The 21,519-nt window shown below is 60.9% G+C and overlaps 1 protein-coding gene across 2 annotated transcripts in view; it reads right to left on the reverse strand.

Annotated features, from left to right (window-relative positions):
* OSGIN1 (oxidative stress induced growth inhibitor 1) overlaps positions 1-13,396 on the reverse strand; it is a 32,389-nt gene extending 18,993 nt beyond the window's left edge. Inside the window, exon 1 of one of the 2 annotated variants that reach the window (XM_086688813.1) lies at positions 13,262-13,396. The gene's annotated coding sequence lies outside the window, so the exon portion shown is untranslated. The remainder of the gene's footprint in view (positions 1-13,261) is intronic. The other variant, XM_086688811.1, reaches the window with a different exon arrangement.
* Between the last annotated feature and the right edge of the window lie 8,123 nt (positions 13,397-21,519).

Consider the following 21,519-nt stretch of genomic DNA (forward strand, 5'->3'; position numbering starts at 1 on the left):
GAGCAGAGACAGGGAGGCGTCAAGAACGTTTTCCTGATGGGGGCCACGTGTGGGACGGTGGCAGGCGGAGCATTCGCTTCGGGGAGAAGCCGAAGAAGGGGGGAGACGGGGGTGGGGGTGGCCACATACGGTCTTGCAGCCTGAGGTGCCTGTGGACCTCTCCAGCTGGGCACAGAAGGCCGAGGCGCGGGGCCCGAGGGGTCTCGGCTTGGGTGTGAAGCACGGCCGCTGCTGGCAAAGAGACGACGTCAGAAGTCTGGGGATCGGGGGAGGTCATGGAGGGAGGGCGGAGGCCAGGACAGAGCCGTCGCCGTCCCCTTAGCACAGCCTGCTCGGGTGCTTGCGCCCCCACGACCCTGTGAGGGTGGCGCCCTCTCTGCGGCGGAGCCCAGCGGCGCTTAGAGGGCGCATCTTCATGGGGCCGGGGACTGCCCCCCTCTGGCTGCGACTCTGGAGCCCCCGGGGCCTCGGGCAGACCCCGTGAAGATCCTGCAAAGCAGCTGACGAGCCCTCTTGCCGTGGGGCCCAGGGCCGGGGCTGGGGGGCCCGGAGCAGGAGTGGCGCCCCGGGGGGAGGGCCGAAGGTGGGGCCAAACGGGATGAAACCTAGGATGTCGTCCCTCCCAACCGACGCCAGGCAGGTGCTCGGCATTTCCCACCACCCTCCGAGGCAGGAGCTCTCGGCGGCCACATTCAAACCGAGGGATGGGACGGGGAGGGGCGGCCCCCTCGCGGCGGCCTCCCTTCCCCGTCGCCCAGCTCCTTCCATAGGGCCTGCGCGAGCGGTTTCCGTTTGGAGGAAAGGAGACCTACTTAGTCTCCTTCGATACCACCCTGAGCTGGAACCAAACGAAACCCTGGCTGGCTCCTGGCTGCTGGTCGCGATCACCGCCACCGTCTCCAGCAGCAGGAGGACAGCAGGATGGTCCCTTGCCTGCACACCTGCGGCACGCGGGCCCCGGGACGAGCGGCCGGGACAGAGGTGCCTCTCTGACTAGACAGGGGCCCCGCCTTGCTCGCGGGGCCGCATCCGGCAGGACCTGACAGGCCCCAGGCCCCTTGCACCGACTTCTCCCCAGCGCGCCGGGCAGCCTGCCACCCGACCCCCTCTGCTGCCTGCCCTCTGCTGCGCAGGGGCGGTGCCGGTGGCGGGCGCAGTCGGGTCTGGGCGGGGCACTGGAGGCCCTGCATGTTTGGTGCCGTGGAGACGCAGCCCGGCTGTCTGGGCTTGAAGAGATCTGCTGACACGAGCAGAGACCCGCCGCTCCTCCCCCCTCCCCCCACCAGCCTGACCTTGGGACAGTTCCCGCACTCGAGGTGATGCTGGCCTCAACGGTGGAATCCACGGCATGGAGACTAAATGTCATCAGGCTGGGCCTGGCTCGACTCCCCTCACGAGTCCGTGCAAGGATGGGCTTGTGCACCTCTCTCTGGCACTCGAGGACTGCACTCCCGAGTCTAGACTTTCCTCTGCTCCTGTGGCCTCCTCGCTCTGAGACCTCTGTGGCTCACCGAGGGCCTAGACGTTTCCTTCGCCTGAGTGCTCTGGGACAGAGTCCCGGGCACGAGGATGTCTGTGCTCAGAGGCAGCTGTCCCAGGAGCCCGGCACCCCATCTCCCAGGTGGAGCAGCTCGGGTCAGCGAGGGGAAGCGGTTCCTCCAGGGTCACACAGCAGGAACGTGCCTTGGAATTCAGCCAAGACCCCTGAAAAGGTCTGTGACCTCTAGGGAGGGAGCTCAGAGCCCCCCTGCCCTTCAGGGACTCAGCAGGAATTTCTTGCTGGGCGCTGTGCTGAGAAGCAGGCATACGATGGAGGAGAAAGACACAGACCTTCCCTCAAGGAGATGATGACCCGGTGGGGAGGTTAAGTCCATAGGCGTGCTCTCACAGACTGACCTGTTGGGCAGCGTGAGGAAAAGCTGCCCAAGACAGACAACTGGGCTGGGAAGCGGGCGGGGGTATAAGAACTGACTAGGGACGGGGCGCCTGGGTGGCGCAGTCGGTTAAGCGTCCGACTTCAGCCAGGTCACGATCTCGCGTCCGTGAGTTCGAGCCCCGCATCAGGCTCTGGGCTGATGGCTCGGAGCCCGGAGCCTGTTTCCGATTCTGTGTCTCCCTCTCTCTGCCCCTCCCCCGTTCATGCTCTGTCTCTCTCTGTCCCAAAAATAAATAAACGTTGAAAAAAAAAATTTAAAAAAAAAAAAAAAAAGATGAACTCTTTAAAATATATGTATGTTTCGGGGCGCCTGGGTGGCACAGTCGGTTAAGCGTCCGACTTCAGCCAGGTCACGATCTCGCGGTCCGTGAGTTCGAGCCCCGCGTCAGGCTCTGGGCTGACGGCTCAGAGCCTGGAGCCTGTTTCCGATTCTGTGTCTCCCTCTCTCTCTGCCCCTCCCCCGTTCATGCTCTGTCTCTCTCTGTCCCAAAAATAAATAAACGTTGAAAAAAAAAATTTAAAAAAAAAAGAACTGACTAGGGACAAAAGTCTTGCAGGTGAGGCCAAGAGCAGGTGCAAAGGCCCTGAGGTTGGAAGGAGAGTTTTGAGAAACTGAAAGGGTGGTGTGCCTGAGTGTGGGGGTGGGGGTGGGGTGGGGGAGGCTCACAGGAGCCGGATCGTGCAGGCTTGGGGGCCATGGAGGGATTTTGGTCTTTTCCCCAAGAGCAAAGGGGAGACCCGGGAGGAGGGTGACGGGATCAGGCCTGCAGTGTGAAAAGGTGGTGGGGAGGATGAGGGCAAGCATGGGTCAGGTGCTGTGGCAGCCGTCCCAGGAAAGAATCAAGGCTTTGGCCACTTCCTGTTCCCAGAAAGAAGCTCCATCTGGGACCAGCCGGATTCCAGGATGCTGTGCGTGCGTGTGTGTGTGTGTGTGTGTGCGCGCGTGTTGTGGGGTGTGAGGGGCAGATAAGAAAGGTCAAAGTGTCGATGGGTGGGGCTTACCATGGGGAGAAAGGTCACAGGGCATGTGGGTGTGGTCCTCTCCATCAACCCCTTTCCTGACTTTTGTCCCCATGCATTTGTGTTGCCTACTCTGGATCTGGACACCAATGGAATCTCACGGAATGTTGTCTCTCGTGTCTGGATCTTTCGCTCAACTTCGTGGCCCTGGGATTCACTCGCACAGATGTGTGGGTCAGTGGCTCCCGCTTTTTTATTGCCGGGCAGAGTTCCACTGTGTGCATACACCACAGCTGGTTTATCCATTTCCTGGGCATTTGGCTATTTCCAGCTTTTTGCTGTGACCGTTCCCACGCGAGCCTTTGTGTGGACATCTGCTTTCGTTTATCTGGAGCAGAGCGGAACCACTGGGTCACAGGGAGGGCGAGTGTGCACACGGCTTTCTCTCTGCAGCTGCGCCCCGGCTGGCCCCCACCGGCCCCAACACCCCTTGGAGACCAGCCTCTGCCCTTAGGGGAAAAGCCTGGCACCGCGGGGGCCCTTCCATCTTCCCAGCTGAGATTCTGGCCTTCTCCCACCTTGACCCTCATGCTGCTGCCAGACCGAAGGCTCACGGTTCCCTGAACACACATCACTTCTGTCCTCCTGGACGAACTGTCCTTTCTGCCCAGAGCACACGTCCCTCCAGTGCCCTCCTGGGGACAGCCTCCCGGTGCTGTCACATCTCACTGGAGCATCTTGGCGACCCACTGACGTTCCCCAGGCCCTGACCAGCGTCTTTGGCCCACATTCCCCTCGTTCCCGGAGGCCACTTGTGCTCAGGCTCTCCTGAGGACCCCGAGCTTGCCGTGGGGTGGGGATGCCGTGTGGCCGGGCCACGGACGGTGACTTTTTCTCCAAGCTCACACACAGGAGGCCTGGGAACCGTGCAACAGATGAGTCGGTGAGGCCGAGTCTGGGTGGACACACCCAGGTGTAACCCCCTTTGGGCAAAGCACACACGGCTTAAGTGTGCACCTCGATGAATGCTTGCACACGTGTATGCCCGTGTGACCGCCGCCCAGGTCAAGACGGGGAACACGCCCCGCTCTCCGTCTGAGTTCTGTCCCCAAAGAATAGCGCTGTCTGTCCTTGAACTTGCTCTAAAAGGTATCACACAGAATGTTCTCTCTCGTCTCTGCCTTCCTTTGCTTGTTCCAGACGTCGCCTTGGAGAGGCAGATCCCAGGAGCCTGAATCCCTTGGCCTCAATGGCCAGCGTCTTTGTCCCTGTGTCATTGTTTTCCTCTCTCCGCCGACATCTGTCTTTCCACTTGTCGCTTCTGTCCTCAGCCCGGGTGGACTTTGCCAGCAAGGCTTCTTCCTCCAGGGCAATGCCCTGGCCTCACCCCCGGAGGGGTCCTGAGCACTCTGTGCCGAACTTCCGGTTTCCTGGGCCTCGGCGGGGGGGTCCCCTCTCTGCAGACAATGTAAACTCTGACCCACGGGTGTCTCCTTGGTCCACCTGGCCACACGCCTGGCTTGGTGTGATAAAACAGCGAGACCCTTTTATTTGTGGGGGAGCAGCCTTATGGATCAGCCCACCCCAGTCGGTGCATTCTCAGGGTCAGCGCCCAGGAGCTCAGGACGCTCTCAGGCCCCACACCAGACTCACTGTCTAGGAAAACTGTGTTCTTTTGTTTTTCCTAAATGTTTGTTTATTTATCCTGGCAGGGGAGGGACAGAGAGAGAGACAGAGAGAGAGAGGGAGAGAAAGAATCCTAAGCAGGCTCCTGGCTGTCAGCACAGAGCCGGACGTGGGGCTCGATCCCACAAACCGTGAGCTCATGACCTGAGCTGAAATCAAGAGCCACTCAACCGACTGAGCCCCCCAGCACCCCCAGAATAACTGTTTTCTTTCCTTTACTTTCAACCCCCCCGGTATTTCTGACATCAGTCGTGTGGGTGTTTCCCACACCGACCGGTTCTCATACACCAGACGGGTGTCCCACAGTTCAATTCGTTCCGATGCTAGCTGGAGCCCGCACAGACCCCACAGATTACAGGCTCAGTCCCACAGATGCCCTGAGGGCACACACCAATCGCGAGGGGTGGGTCCCTGGTCCCCCACACTCTGTCTGACTTGGCTCCGATCGGAGGTTCCCACGACCCCCTCCCCAGGTTCACTAATTGCTAGAGCGGCTCACAGAACCCAGGAAGACCGTTTCCTTACGATCACTGATTTATTACAAAGGCGGTGAACGGCCAGATTGCGAGATGCACAGGGTGACGTCTGGGAGGGTCCCGAGCACAGGAGCCTCTGTCCCTGTGGAGCTGGGTGTGTCCTTCCTGGCACAAGGACGTGTTCACAACGCATACCTGAAGGGCTTTTATGGACGCTTGGTCACACAGGCAGGATGGACCAAGAACCCAGCCTCCAGCCCCTCTCCCTTACCAGGAGGATGAGGGGTGGGGCCGAATCGTGGTCTTTTCGGCAACCAGCCCTATCCTGAAGCTGTCCTGGAGCCACCCAGGGTCACCTCATTGGAACAAAGGACGTCCCCATCACCCAGGAAAGATCTCACCAGAGCGTCTGCGTCGGAACTGGGGTTAAAGATCGACTATTAGAATCAAGGATGCTCCGAGCACGTTTATCAGTCAGAAAACCACAAAGGTTTGAGGCGCTCTGGCCAGGAGCCTGGGGTGAAGACCAAATTACGTATTTCTTATGATATCGCAACGCCACCTCCGGTGGATCAGAACATCGGGCGGGGGGCCGGGCAGTCTGTGTTCCCGCAAGCCCTCCAGGGACCGTGGCACAGCTTCGGTCTGCAGACCACTCAACCTTGGCATGTGAGGATGCTGGCGACGCATCAGGCAGAATAGGAACATCACTTTCTTAGAGTAAGAAGATGCTATCGTTATCCTAAGGAATATGAAAGGGTTTTGCTACTCGGGTCTGACGTCCTCTGATACGTAATCTGAGCACTGGCCGGAGCCTCCCCAATGGAAGGGCCAGTTCCCAGCTGGCTGCCCGGGTCAGCGCTGAGGAGGCTTGAGACCCCGCACAGATGTCCACCCCACATGGAAGGGGACGGGGGTCACTAAGTGTCTTCTGTCACCCTGACAGCAGAGGCCTGGCACGCCAACTGTGGTCCATCGGTTTCTCCCGCACCTGTTCCCTACCTGCTCCGTCTCAGTCTGAGCCCCGGGAGCCTGGTGCCCTGACCAGCTGGCTTCTGGCTGGGTTCCATCAGCGGAAGTCAGGGGCAGGAGGGCAGAGGACAGAGCAGCCGGCACGGTGAAGTGCTTGGCATGGGCTCAGCCGCCAGTCTGGGGGCAGGGGAGGAGGGCAGGGGCTCAGCCGCCAGCCTGGGGACGGGGGGCACTGTGGGGAGCCCTAATCTGCAGTGTTGGCCACTTTCCGTGGTGTAAATGCTCCCATCGGAGTCAATTTCAAGCTAGCGACGTGCCCACCCTGCACCCGCACACGGAGTTGGGAAGAGGCCCGAGGGAGCGTGTCACCACACAGATCCGCGGGCGTAGACGACCTCGTGGCCACAGCTGGCAGCAAACTACAGCCAAGTCATCAAGAAGCGAGGAGTTCTGAGGATGGGTTTTCCTAGTTTTGAAGAAGATTCATTAATTGTAAGTTTATAGAATTTACTTTTTAACAATGGGTGTGTTTACCAACTGGCTCATGAAATTCCCGGGATATTGAACAATCGGCCAATCAGCTCTTGCAAGTGGCTATGAGCCAGTCTGGGCACCAATGGCCGGGTGACAGTCTGGAGAAGCCTCTGCGGCCCCGCTTCAGCCCTCTCATGCCCCTCCCCGGTCCGGCCTCATTCAGGGCCAGGGACACTCTTTCCCCTTGACCCTTCACCCCCGGGGACAGAACTGGCTTCCTGCTTTGCCATATCCCCACGGCACCCTGATGCCTCTTACTCCCTTCCTGCCTCCCCTAAAGGGCGTCCTGGGGGTGGGAGACAACAGAGCAGGTGCCCACCCCTGCTCGAACCCCAGCCTACCTCCCTCTCTTTTACTTATCAACCTTCTGCATAAAAGGTCACCGGAAGAAACGATCCCGAGCCGAGAAACCAGAAACCCCGGGTGCACGGCGGGCTCTCCTCGGACAGAAGGGCACTCTATAAAAGTGGCCGTATCCCCCAGGCACCGCGGGTGGGTGTAGCAGCTGGAACGCCCCCTTGGGAGGCAATGTGGCCACGTCTGTCACGACAACCATGCACATGGCCGTGGACCCGCCGATCCCTTGTGAGGTATTTGTCTTAGGGGCAGACTTGTACCCATCCAAAATGATGTGTGTCCGAAGTCATGCATTACAGCTTTGTTGAGAAGGGCTGAAAACAGGACGCAGCCCAAGTGCCGATCATTAAGAGACTCGTTAAATAGGTTCTGGCACATTCTTCCAATGGAGTATTTTGCAGCCGCTCTTTATGGAACGACATGAAAGGTGCCCTCAGGAGGTGGCAGAGCGGAGGCGGGAGGGAGAAGAGTGGGGGCAGGGGAAGGACACAGGAGGCCCACGCAGTGGCTCTCCCCCGGGTGGGGACCTGTGGACTGACTGTTCCCTCCAAGCCCGTTTGCACTTTCTGAGAATCGTACTGTTCCCACGCACTATGCCTGGTCAATACACAGACCCAACTTGAACAGAAGCAAAGAAATGCTTGCGGAGTTTCACGGACGCCCCCTCACCGCCTGGGACCCCAGAACTCAAGCTGGCCAGGGCAGAGGCGCCCCTCCAGGACCTCTGCGTGACTCCGTGGGGGCAGTGAACCCGTGGCCCCAGGAAGGACCCTGCGGTGGGGACTTCTCCCTGGTCCCAGGCTTTTGTGCCCACCCCCCTCATCCCCACTCTGCTCAGCTCAGTGCCCACCTGAGAAAGAGAGCGCAGGGAACTGGGGGTGTGGGGGGGGCGTGCCCAGCCACACCGAGGGCTTGTACGCCCCGTCTACAGGAAGCCTGATTTCAGGGGGGGTTTGCCTTCCCCTGTGACTCATCCGATGGCCTACGTAAGGGGTGGCTTTAGAGCAGCAGCATTTCTTACGCTCACTGACCACACACCCTTTCTTGGTGGACCATTTTGCACAACTGGTGTTCCCTGGAGCGCTCTTCGGGAACCACAGGTTAGACGTCTGCCTGAGTAACTACCTAAAGGCCTGGACACCAGGGATTCAGTGAGTCAAGTACACTGCCCGGGGCACCAGCACCTCCATCCCCCAACCTGGTCACCCACTGCAATCACCGAGGCTCCAGAGATGCCGACTGAGTTGATTGATAAGGGGGTGTGGCCCGGGTACTGGGAGCTTAAAAACTGGCCCCGGGGCTCCCCATGTGCAGCCGGAGTTGAGAAAACAAGTGTTCCAGAGCTGGGGTCCGTGGCAGGAGCAAGAGGACGGTCCTTCTGTGCTGCGATCTGGGGTCACATCAACAGGGGCATCGTCCATAGAAACTGGGGAGAGGGACGGTCCTGCCTGATTGGGCCGTGATCAACGGTATTTGGTTCTGAGCCCCACATCTTACCAGAAGCAGCTGACAATGGGAAAATGTCTGGAAGAGAGGAATCCATATGGTGAGAAGGTTCAAGACTGGGTCTTAAGGGGCTCACCCTAGTCCTGCTCTTTCTGGAGAGTTCCTGTCACAGACACAGAGGTGACAGGTGCTCCATGGGGCCGTGGACACAGGCGCAGGGCTCCACATCTGCCCTTAGCTCTTTCGAGTTAGGGCTTGTCCTCGAAGCCACTCTGGTCTCTACCGCCCTGCGAGGCACCTGCCCCAGGAGAGATCCCTGAGACGGGTGCAGATGTTGCGGGGGGAGAGGCTGAGAGGGTGGCAGGGGCCGATTCTCTCAACCTGACCAGTGAGTCCCCAGGGTCATGTGGGGGTCCGGCTAACCTGAGGCACAGCTCAAGGAGTTCATGCATACTTGAGAGGTGGGAGAGAGGTGAGGGGTCAGGATGACCCTGCGGGCGGAGGCTGGTGGCGGGGCTCTGTCCCCCGGGTGAGGGCACACGGACGGCCTTGCTGTCTGTGCTCACTGTTGTATTCCCTGCCCGGGACGGCTTGGCTGAACGGATGGGGTATCAGGAGCAAGAAGAGATCTGGGTTTGGTGGGGGGAGGTGAGTGGTTAGGAAATGTGTCTGAAGAAGTGACATTTCCCCTGCGACCAGAAGGGCAGAGAGCCAGCCACGAGGAAAGCGCTGTAGGTAGAGAACAGCACGGGCAAAGGCCCTGGGGCTGGCTGGTTTGGTGTGTGTGTGAGGCCAGCCCCCGGACCGGGGGTACTGGACTCTGGGGGCGGGGCCCGGGGGATGTTGGACAGGCGGGCAGAGGCTGGCCACACGGGCCAGTGTGGTGAGGAACGCGCCTCAGGGGCTGCCTCCCAACGGCGTGACCTGGGGCGAGTGGCTTAAGGGCTCTGGGCCTCGGTTTCCTCACGGGCAAAGTGGGTTTAACAATAGCGACGACCGCACAGGACCCGGAACGGCACCAAATACGGAGAACGGAGCCTGGCTTGTGGTAAGCTCTGCAGAAATCCTCGCCACCCCACTCCCCCTCCTCCCCCTCCTCCTCCTTAATGGAGGAGCCCAGGAGACAGAGCTGGGCCCAGAAACCAGGTCAACCGGCTCGGGGTTCTGCGTCTTCCCCATTCCGACTGCTTCTTCCCACCTCTCCCTGCACACACACCCCGATCTGGAAGAGTCTGCCCCTGGCAGAGGTCCAGGGCTTCTGGATCCTGTCCAGGCCCCTAATTGGGAGCTTCTGTGTCTCTACTGCTGTGACTGCATCCCTGGAAAGAGGATCTGGCGGGCCTGCCCACCGTGGCAGGCTGTGCGTGCCCCGGCAGGCCTGCTGCCTCCTGCCTCAGTGGGAAGGAGCTGGAGCGTCCTCCTGCGTGGTCCTCGGGCTCTGGCAGGGACCGCGAGGGGCAGGCGGCGACTGGCGGAGGGAGGGTGCAGCCCGATGGGGCAGGGAGGCTCCGAGGCCGGACCTCTCCCCGGAATCGCCCTCCCTCCCCTCTGGCTGCACCGAGTCAACCCGGACTCCTCTTTCGTTCACACCCAAGCTATCGGCAAACCCCATCAACGCTCCCTGCAGACACATCTGGAGTATGGCCGCCTCGCGGCTCCCCCGTGGCCACCACGTCTCCGCCCTGGGCTGCCGCACAGCCTGCCCGCTGAACGGGGCACCTTACACCGGTCCTGCTCTGACCACGGCCCATCGTCCACACAGCTGCTGTGATAACCGCTCCACACACAGCCAGACGCTGTCCCTAGCCTCGGGTGACTTCCTCCCACCAGGGCTCTGCACCAGTCCTGTCTGACCCGCCCGCCCGCCTCTCTGCCCTTCCGGGCTCCTTGTTGCCTCTGGCACACTCCCTCCGCAGGGTCTCCGCATTTGCTATTCCCTGGGCCTAGGATGCCCTTCCCTCAGACGTCCATGTGACTCGCTCCCTCAGTTCATTCAGGTCTCTGCTCAAGTGTCTTCTCAGTGAGACCAGAACGGCCTGTGTAAGAGAGAAACTCCCACCCTCCTTATCCAGCTGGTTCCACCTGGCCCTCCCCACCCGCCCTGCCACTATATGTCCCACACGCTGACCTACTTGTTCGTTTGTTTGTCTGGATCCCCACCCCGGGATGCAAGCTCCCAGAGGGCGGGTGTTTTGTCCCGTTCCTGGCGGATCTTGAGCCTAGTCCAGGGCCTGGCACACAGCAGGGGCTCAGTAAGCACCGTGACATAAACTGGGCCCCTGGGCGCTCCTTAAGCAAGAGACCACCAGGACGGCACTCCCCTGGGCTCCTTCCTCCGGGGCTGACCTTTCTGTCCCTGGAGACACAGCATCAGAGGGGTCAGGTCCTACCAGGCGCTTTCAAGCCCCTGGCTCCCGGAGAGCTCCCCCCGACCGCCCCTTCCCTTCCCGGTGGGGGCCAAGGAGGACATTAGCATTGGAGCCAGGAGGCTGGAGCTGGCTGCTTTCTGGTCACAGAGCTGGGGTAGGGCACATTCCATTCATTCAGCCAGCGTGAGGCTGGTGCTGTGTGTGGGCCAGGGCCAAGAGCATGGGCAACGTGATCATGCTGCCGGTTCCCGGCCAGGCTCGGAGATCAGAGGGGACGGCGAGCCAGCAAAAGGCAAACTAAAGCAGAGGACGCGGGAGGGGGGTGGGCACAGGGACCTCGAATCCTGAGCAGGCAGGGTCTTTCGGCAGGGTAGCGTAGAAGGCGAGGCCGAAGGCATCAGCCAGAGAGGAAGCTGGGCCAGAGGGAGACTGCCTGCAGGGGCGGGCCGTGCAGGCAGAACCCGGAGGGGCTCAGGTTGCACTGAGCAGATAGGGGAGTCTGGGGGCGGGGGGAGGGGGGAGGCAGGGGGCTCCCAGGGCAGGGACAGGCCCCTGTGGGGATTTCAGGACGGAGGAGGCTTGAAGGGGCCAGACTAGAGGCTGCAGTGACGTCAGAGCACGTCCTTGGTAGTGTCGGCAGGAAGGGCGATGTCCAAGAGCAGGGCAGCGTGAAAGCAAAGCCTGGGCCTGGGGTTTCTCAGCTGTGACCGAGGGGTCGGCCTGGGTGTGCTCCACGGGACTGGACTTTCTGCGGCAGATGCCTGGGTGTCTCTGTGCCATCCTTCCTCCCCCATCTACTGGCAAGTGCTCAGGGAGCACCCGGCCTGAGGTCGAGAGGGCAAGCTTATCCACGTGAGCAGTGACAATACAAGGCCCCGCAGCTTCTCCGAGGTGGGGTTCAGACGGAGACAGGAGCAGGGGGCTGAAGGGTGGCTCCCCAAAAGATACACTCACGTCCTAACCCCAGGAACCTGGGCGTGTGACCGTATTTGGGAAAAGGATCTCTGCAGATATAACCAATTAAGGATCTTGGGTTTAGATCACGACCGATTTGGCACGGGCCCTAAACCCAACGCCAAGTGTCCCTATGAGAGACAAGCGGATTTGACAGATACGGGGAAGCCTGCAGCCCCCAAGGCTGGGACCGGCAGGAGGATCCTCCCCCAGACCCTCTGGAGAGCTTGGTCCTGCTCACACCTCCGGAACGGGGAGAGGACAGGTTTGTCGCTATAAGCCCCCTGCTTGCGGCTCTGTACCACCACGGCCGTGGACGTCGCACAGCAGGGACCACGGGAGCATTAACGTCAGACCGAAAGACGATTGGGTCCAGGACCACCTTTCTCCTCCCAAGCGTCAGGTTCCCCGCCGGCTACACACCTGCTCCCAGTCCAGAGCGCGGGGTGGGGGGCGGGCAGGGAAAGTGGCTCTGGGGGTGGTGGCAGTCAGCGCCTGGGCCCTCTGGGAGCACATGCTCAGCTTCCCGTCCACCCCAGATGGAGTTGCCAGAGGCCAGGGACCAAGGGAGCACGTGTAGCATGGCCCACGGCCGCAGCCTCGAAGCCCCCAGAGCTCTGCCGTCAGCCTTGGAGGCCGTCTAAAATGGGAACACAGATCTCATAGGAGCCACATTCTCCCAGCCACGGGCGAGGGACCCCAGCGCGCGTGAACACGGAGGCACGCTGCTCCCCAGAAGGGTGGGTGGGAGAACACCCAAGGCCTGGGATGGGAAGGGGGGCACCGCTTATAGACCACTCACCCCACTCCGCACTTCACCTGTATCACATCACAAGGTTCCCCGGCTTCCTCACCGGGGAGTTGCAATCAGGACTTTACAGACGAGGGAGCAGCGGCTGGGGGCCCGGGGCTCAGGGGAGCGGAGGCCAAGAGCTGGGGTAGAGCAGGGCTGGAGCGACCAGCACAGACGAGGGCTAACTGAGGCCTGGATGCCGCACAGCCCAGCGTGGGACTCTGGTGTGGGTCTCGGCGAGGGGAGCCGGGGCTCCGCGTTTTCAAAGCTGATGCTCATGGGCGGCAAGGGGTGACCTACCCCCGTGGCCTTCTCTCCCTGGCCCCGGCATGGCAGGTGGAGGGGGGCTGCTGAGGGCCTCTGGTTGAGGGCGTGGTACTGGGAGCCAGGAGGGGTCGGCGCCCCGAGGAGAGCCCCGGTGCCCAGCCGTGACGGGGCCGGACCGCAGAGGTCGATGCGCCGGGGCCTCCCACGGAGGAGCTCCACACACCCCCCGCGGCTCCGTGTGGGACGGAGCCGAGTGAGCCCATTTTACTGCCGGGGAAACCGAGGCGCGGGGGTCGCGCGCTCTCCCGAGACCACACGAAAGCAGGTGCTGGGGTTCGCCCAGGCTGACCCTACAGCCCACGTACTTTCTCCAGGACTGGAGGTCAAGGGGGCCTAGCTACCCCCTGTCTGGAGCCCGCTCCTCCTCTCTGGCCGGGCCAGGCTCCACCCCAGACCCCACGGCAGCCCTGGAGAAGTCCCTGCCCATCCCCGCCGCTGGCCCCCTCCTTACTTGGTGGCAAACAGGCTGGGTGCTGCAGGGTGACAGGTGACCAGTGCTGTCGGGGAGGAGCGGGCACAGGGGAGATGGTTTTCCTCCGGGCTCCCCCCGCCCCAACCCTGGCTTGGATGGAGCCACAGGAGAGTGAGGGACAAGAGGCCAGGCTGGCCTGTTTGTTGCATCACAAAGTCCTGCTCTGGGCTGGTCCCGGGGGGTGAGTCGGGGGAAGCCTCAGAGGGGTGCTCTCCCAGGGACCTGGCCCGGCCCAGCTCCCCTCTCTGTAGCAACTCCACCAGAGTGTCCGCAGCCTCCGTGGGGACACCATGAGAATGGGCACATCTTGCCAAGGTGAGCCCCAGGCGAGAGGCCCGGCAGCTGCAGGCTTCAGAGCCCGGGTCCGGGGTGGCAGGCACCGCCGCGGTCAGCCCAGCAACATGACCTGTGCACCTGTTCCGCATGGCCTGGAGCCAAGGTCTGAACCTCTGGAAGACTCGGTCTCCCCATGTGCGGTGCGGGAGCAGACCCAGGACACCAGCCCGTGCGGGCATCCTGGGTATCTCTAACAGGTGGCCCTCTGGGCCCCGGATGGAGCAGGTGTTCTGTTTTCTGGAGCTTTCTGGAAGGAGCTGCAAACGGAGAAGCAAGACCACAGCTCGTGTGAAAAGGAGGCATTGGGGCCAGCAGGATCCAGAAGGAGCCAGCCCACGGGCAGCAGAGAGGGTGGACGGGGCAGACGGAGGAGGCCGCCCAGAGTCTGGGCTTGTCACTGCCACTCGAGAGAGCCCGTGAATTGTCTCGTCCAACGTTTCCTAACGTTTTCCCCCTGCAGTCACAGAGGCTTTTAATACACACGAAAATTCTCATTTGGAACGCCAGTAAGAAAAATTCCCAAATAAAAGATTTTACTCCTTTACACCTGTTTTAGAAATTAAAAAATTTTAAAGTTTATTTATTTTTGACAGAGAGAGAGAGAGAGAGAGAGAGAGAGAGAATGAGTGGGGGAGAGGCAGAGAGAGAGAGAGGGAGATACAGAAACCGAAGCAGGCTCCAGGCTCTGAGCTGTCAGCACAGAGCCTGACACGGGGCTTGAACTCACAGACCTCGAGATCACGACCTGAGCCAAAGCCGCACGCTTAACCGACAGAGCCAGCCAGGCGCCCTGTTTTAGAAATTACAACGAATGCATGCACTTAGTGTAAATTCAGGAACGGCCGCACAGCTCAGAAAGGATGACGCCAGGACTGGCACCCATACCTGGGTTCAAACAAAGTATGACCCGGGCTTTGTGGTCACGAGTGGCCCGTGGCAGTGACAAAACGGAAGAAGGCACCTGTGGAAAGCATGGTTTGCATGTGTGGAGGTCACGGATGTAACAACGATGCCTGGACACAGTCACGTCTGGGGGGTCCCATGCACCATGTCCAGATGGGGGGTGCGGTATGTGGCTCATAAACAGACCAGCACCACGGGAAGCTACACTCGGCCCCCCAAGGACCTCCGGGGCTCCCACCAGCGGGAAGTAAAAGCTTGATGACGGCCAGGATGTGTCTTCCCGCTCACCCGATCCCGGCAGATACCCAAGCTTCCCTCTCCCGTCCAGCAGTGCCTGTGTCGGGTGGGGTGACACAGCCGACCAGCCCTCACGGGCTGGGGGCCCCGTGGCTTTTTGATTCAAGGACATAAAGCAAGAGACATGGACCGTTTGTCTAGTCTCGGCTGGTGTGAGTTCAGGGGTGGGGCTCAGTTTGGAGCGACGGGGGTGCCACGTGGTGGCTGACGGCTCTCTCGCGTGTGTTTGCGAGGCGTGAGGCCCTCCAAAGCGTGGGCCGCACAGGCCCCCCGGGCTGGGGCCGACGGCTACTGCTGTTTGCAGTATCTCTCGCTCCTTTTCAGGAGTTTGGCCACCGGCTGCTCCACTGGAGGGCGCTGGCTTCGTGATCCCGAGGTCTTGGGTTAAAATCTTCATTTTTAGCCAAGGCTGATTTGAGAATCACAAAAATTGGGAACGAGGGGCTTGGCGCGGCCGGTGCCTGCTTCCACAAGCCGGCCTGTTGCTGTGGCCGCGACCGAGAGAGAGCTGAGCCACGCAGATAAGAAGCTGCAAATGACTGGTTTTAGGCCTTTCATCAGGGCGCGCTTCAACTCAGAGGACTTGGGGAAAGCGCGGGCACAGAGGGCTTAGCAAAGCCCGAAGCACCGTGTACCACAAGCGGACAGGTTGGTGGCTCCAACGTGCCAAGATCGGATACATCACATCGCTGAATAGGCTGGTTTTGCGGCAGTCAAGAAGCTAGACATTTGGTTTTTAGGAAAAGTTTAATCAAGCAGCTGTGGCGCTCCGGAAGGCGCAGAGAGCCTGGACAGTCTCCCGACGTCACTGCGCCAATGGCCACCGGGTCACACGGGGGAACTGCCCACTTCCTGGCCACGGAGGGCGGGTCCCCAGGCCAGGACACCTGGTTCTGAGTTCTCCCTGCCTGTGGCTGTCCCTCTGGTCCCTGTACTTCACATGCCTGGAGAACCTGCCTTCGATGAGCCCGAAGGAAAAGTTCACTTTGTGTGTCTGGAGACACAATCTCTGGAAACGTTTCCCGAAGTGTGAGACGGGCGCCATTCTGCGGGCTCTTGAGGACAGAGCAGTGATCTCATGGAGGCCTTTCCCGATCCTTGCTCTTTCAAAAGTCTTCTGGGGATTTCATGAGTCCTCGGGGGGAACACCTGTAAGTCTGCTCGGTGCCTAGTCTCCCTGTAATCCTTCCTGACGCTTACTCGTCTCTTCCTTGAGAGGGGAGAGGGAGAGGGAAGGCAGCCATATCTGACCAGAACTTAAGAATACGTTTGGTTTTTACCATTATTTGGGCTCTCAACTCCTACTTGGTGACAGGAAACACTGACTTTTTACTCATGGCAAGGATATAAAAAGTCACGATGGCCACCAAATGACTGCAGTTTGGGGCCACGGCTCCTAAACTTAGCAGGATTTGTGATCTGGGCTCCATGCCTGAACCAAGAAGTCATGTCCTCGGTCCTGAAGGACTGGAGAGGAGGTCCTCTGGGACAAATGGCCCCATTCCTCCTACCCCGTAAATGACCTCTGGTTCCGCCTAGGGGCCCAGAGAGCTCGCGGTGGGGGTGCCTTGGGGAAGCCGGGAGCAGCAGGCTTGGGAAGCCCCGGATCACGCAGGGGCCCTGAGTGCTGTTACGCAGGCCCCGCAGGCCCCGTGAGAGCTCTGGGTGCGGGTGTAACACCCGGGCAGGTGGTTACCAGGGGAGAAGGGAGATCCAGCGCCGAAGTCCCGGAAAGGAAGGGGCAACACCGCCACCTAGTGGCAAGCAGGGCGGGCGGCGCCCTTGATCGGCTGATTCAGACCCAGTGGTTCCAGGCGCCGTATTTTTAGCACTGGACGGTCTCTGACCCCGAGGGACAGCGGCCCGAGGCAGAACTGGGACTCACCACTCCTTGCCTCTCCAGCCATGGCCTGTCACCACCCAAGGAGCCACCACATCTCAAGAGCCTGCTGTGCGGCAGGCACTGGGCTGGGCTCCAACCCGCTTCTCTGGTCCAGCCTCCCACGCAACCCCAGGAGGGGCCACTGTGACATCAGCGCGCAGGTGCAACCCTGCCTTCACAGCCAGGTGACGGGATCCGGGGACATGGTCCGGCTTGGGGGCGGTGGGACTACGAAAGAGCTGTCTTTTGAATTTCCCTGTGTTTGAAGAGAGGTGGCAGGGTCGCTGGACGAGCAGGCCCCTCAGCCCTCTGGCCTCAGTGTCTTGTACTGTGAAACGGGGACAGAGGTCTCCACAACTTGCAAGCCACGGCCCTGATTACGCCTGCAGGGAAGCGCACTCCCCCAGGGCAGCCGGGGTCATGGTTCCTGGGCAGGAACTGAATTTGGAGGAAGGGGGCTCCCGTGGGTTCCAGGGGGAAGGAGGGCTGTGCCCTGGTCCCACACTGTGCCCCAGGGCAAGACACATGCTCAGGACACTGTGAGGGCCAGGGCCGAGGGCCAAGCCAGGCCAGAAAGACCCTGCCTCTACGGGGATGAGAGGATTCGGCCCAGGAGCACAGCAAGGCGACGAGTGCGGTCAAGGCCAGGCGTCCCTCTCTAGGTGTCTCGATGGGAGGTGGCCCTGGGACCCCCGTGTGACCTGCAGCCCAGCCTGTGCTGGTGGAAGAACCGAGCAGGACCCCGGCCCTCAGGGAGCCTCTATCTAGGGGAGGACACACACACACAGACACACACACACACACACACACACACACACACACACACACACACAAACATGCCTCGCTGAGAAGGCTATAAGGAGGGACAGGTCCCCGATGTGAGGACAGCCTGTTGGGGGGTCAGGGGCACTTCCTGAGGGAGGAGCATTGGACAGAATGCAGAAGATGGAAGTCCCTCCCCTGGAGGTGGCATGGAGAGCCTTTTAGGCTGAGGGAGCTTCATGCTCTGGGCACAGGGAGGAGCACGGGGAGTTCCGGGAGGAGCACGGAGAGTTCCGGGAGGAGCACGGAGAGTTCCAGGTGCTGAGAGAAGGCCGCAGACAGAAGTGCCCAGGACAGTTCTGGGAAGGCTGTGTGTGTGTGTGTGTGTGTGTGTGTGTGTGTGTGTGTGTGAGAGAGAGAGAGAGAGAGAGAGAGAGAGAGACAGAGAGAGAGAGAAATAAGGAGAGAAGCGGGTAGAAGGAAGGAGTGAGGATGAGGGAGGAGGGGGGAGAGAGGAGGGGGAGGAGGGGAGGAGCGGGGAGGATAGGTCTGATTTGCATTTCAAATGGCAACTGTGTGCTGAGGTGGAAACAGATCTGGAAGGGTCCTGCATAGACACAGGCCAGGGGGGAGGTTATTTCTTGCAGGAGATGACAGAGACAGGATGCAGCCCGGGCTGGATCCCGGGGTGCAGGTGGGACGTGGGGGAGGAGCATGGGGACAGCACGCTCTGGGCAGGGTGACAGGCTGGATGGCTGGGGATGGCCTCACCGGAAAGGGGTGAAGAGCTGGTTGTGGAGGGTCTGCACGCGGCCGTGACCACGCGGAGTCCGCAGGATGGCAGGGACACGCGGGACGTCGAGGCACACGCTCGTGTCCGGAGCACTGCGCTGTCCACACACACACACACACACACACACACACACACACACGAGCACTGCGCTGTCCACACACACACACACACACACACACACACACACACACGTCGTCGGTGGGCGGCCACAGAGGTGACTGTCCAAACTGGGCCACTTCTGAGAGGGAGGGGAGGGGACGCCATCTTGGCAGCTGTTCCAGGACCACAGCGCCTCAGAGACTGCTCCAGGCCAGGGGGATGAGGGTCCGTGCTGTCCTCATGAAGACGTGGGTGGAGAGGAGACCCTCCAAGGGAAGGAAGGGGCTCCTGGGACCAGGCCTTGAGTGATCTGTAGGGCTGGGGAGGCAGCAGGCCGGCCAGGAGAGCACGTGTCCTTCAGGGCCCGGACAGTGTCTGGGGAACCCCGCAGTCGGGACTGCTGCCCACAGGGCACCTGCTGGACTCGGCCTCCTGGAGGGCGTGGCCAGTCCCCCCTCGGGGCAGTCTGACCCCTCTTAAGGTGGCCCCCGGGTCGCCCTCCACCCCTGCCGGTTACCAGGCAGGGCTGAACCACGCAGGCGGGATGTGCCGTCCGGCAAGCCGCAGTGAGAAGTGCGCTTCTCCAGTGGATGGGGAGTACATACTGGGCCCTTCCATGCGCCAGGCACCACAGGAAGACGTGGGGCTTTCGGCCTCTGTCCCCGCCTCGGGCTAGGCTCCCCCCTCCCTCATCCTGCTAGGAACTCCTCTGGCCTTTTGGCGGCTCACTGCTAGTAAGGGCAGTGGCCGGATGGCACCACAGAGAGGGCCAGCCTCCGGCCGGACGTCCCAGAGGACCTGTTTCCTGTCTCCAAGCAGGGCCACCACCGTCCTGCCCTGGCCAGGGTGGAGTCGGGGTGACCAGAGTGACCCAGGGACGCGGTGTCTGTGGCAGAGGCCCAGCGGGCCCGGCCAGAGCCGGAGGAGGAGGGGAGGCGGGGCCCCGGGTGGGAGGCAGGCCTCTCCCGGGGTTGGCTGGTCCACATACCCCGCTGTGTGCGGGCGGCCCCACCTCTGTTTGCGGCTCCTGAGCCCCGGTTCCTTCCGCCCAGAACTAGCTGTCGCTGGGCATCCGTCCCTGCCATGCAGGTAAACATCGGCGAGCCCTCTAGTTCCACTGGAGACGCCAACAGCCAAAACCAGAAAGAGACAAGACCTCTGAACCCACCGCCATTTCCTATCGCGCTTTCTTGGGGGCACTGACAGTGTTGTGCAATGGCTGAAACATTCCAATCACCAGGCCCGAAAAGCCCTGACAGAGGCAGAATGCCTGGACGATCCCACGCCACACGCCCCCTTTGGAGCGCTGAGCAGACACCGCCCCGCCCATGTCACGCTCCCTGCCTGTTTCGCACGTACCCATCCCCACACCTCTTCCCGTAAAACTCTGTGTCCATCTCGCGGGGGGGAGAGCTGGGTGGTTGAGGCTTGAGCCTCCCACCTCCCCACCCCACACTGCTGGCACCCGAAACGCATCCCTCATCTCCTGAGTGACTGGCTTCTCTTGCTCAGCAACTGTGTTGGTGGAACCCAGCCCGGAGCTCTGCTTCGGGTTTGTCCGGCCCCCTAGGGATCCCCCGGGATGGGCGGCCGGCCCACGGCAGCACCCGCCCTACCCACTGGTTTGCAGCTGGGATAGATAGGTCACAAAACCGAACAATGTAAATCATGTAAATGATTTACGCTTTGGGAGAGTCCTGCCCGGGACCCATCCCTCTTTGCCAGAACCTCAGTGTCCTGACATTCCTTGTCCTTGTCACCTCACCGGCCCGGCTGCCTTTCCGACTCTGTCCCCTGTCACTCCTGCCAGGTGGCTGGGTGTCTCCTCTCTGTAGCTGTTCCCCGGAGGTGGGTCAGTGCGGTGGGGAGGCAGACTCAGGCCCTGGCCAGGCCCTGGGCCTCCCCGCTCCTCCCTCACCAGCTGCTCGGCCCTCCCGGAGCCTCAGTTTCCTTGTCTGTAAATGAGAGACACTCCCTCAGGCTTCACGGTTGGGAGGTCGGGAGAACATGGGGCCCGGAGCGGAGATAAATGCTATTTCTTGCTTCTTTCCTGGATGCTCAGAAATTAACGACATGAGACACACGAATGCATTTGGAAACAAAAAACAAAGGCAGGAGGGAGACCTGGGATCCCCTCCGTCAATTTTGCTAATTGCAAATAATGCGGAAACTGTCTGTGGTGAATGGAAGCCATGGGGCAGCTGTCCGTTCTAACAGATCAAAATGGACTTCATATTCCAATGAGGGCTTTAGAATCCAATTAAAAATCTGAGAGACATTCCCTCCATTTAAATCTCAAATATGACTAATGCTTCATTTCAAACAAAGCCCAGAATGAGCTGATCCTTGCAAAAATGTTAGGAGATTCCTCCCCCTCCCCCCGACCTTCGAGCCACATACAGACTAAGGAGAAAGCACTCCCCCTTGCTGGGGTGTAATGCCCCCGGATGCCCAAGGGAGGGCAGAGCTGTGCAAGCCCTTAGTGGCTCTTGATCCGAGGGCAGTGGAGGTCCGGCCCTGAGAGAGGACAGAGGGAGGGAGGGAGGGAGGGAGGGCAGGAGGAAGGGGAGAGGGGAGAGGGAGGGGTGGTGGAGAGAGGGAGAAAGAGCAAGCAGGCATCAGTGACTCCCCGGCCTTGGAAGTTCCCGCCTCTTCTTCCCCGGGGAACAAATTACGCCACTTGGTCACCCCTAGAAATGGTCAACAGAAGCCAGAAAACCGTCATTCTAATTTCCAGATAAGGGGATGACAGGATCCGGAACCTATACCCAGGTGAGCATGATGGTGGTCCCCTCCTCCGGGCTTCGCAGCAGCCCTGGCGTACCCGTGTGCTGTGGCTCCCCCGTGTACAGATGGGGAGACCGAGGAAAGTGAGGCCAGGAGGCCCCAGCCGTGAGGCCGCGCACTGCCTTTCAGAACAGGATGGGGCCACGAGCAAGTGTGAGCGGGTCGGTCCCAAGACCGTCAGCATCCCCGAATCAGAATTAACCCTATCTCTAGCAGACCTGAGGACTGAGCCTGTGGCAAACCCCTTGTGGAGAGAGACGGGGGGAGGGGGGAAGCGGGGGGGGGGGGTGGGGGTGTCTGAAGCACAGACCCCCAAGCAGCGAGACGAAGGTATAGGGGCTCCAACCAGCGGTTCAGGGGGAGGGGAGCAGAGCCTCT

Source organism: Puma concolor, chromosome E2, assembly GCF_028749965.1.
Source record: "Puma concolor isolate L17-30 chromosome E2, mPumCon1.1.hap2, whole genome shotgun sequence".
NCBI classification, from domain to species: domain Eukaryota; kingdom Metazoa; phylum Chordata; class Mammalia; order Carnivora; family Felidae; genus Puma; species Puma concolor.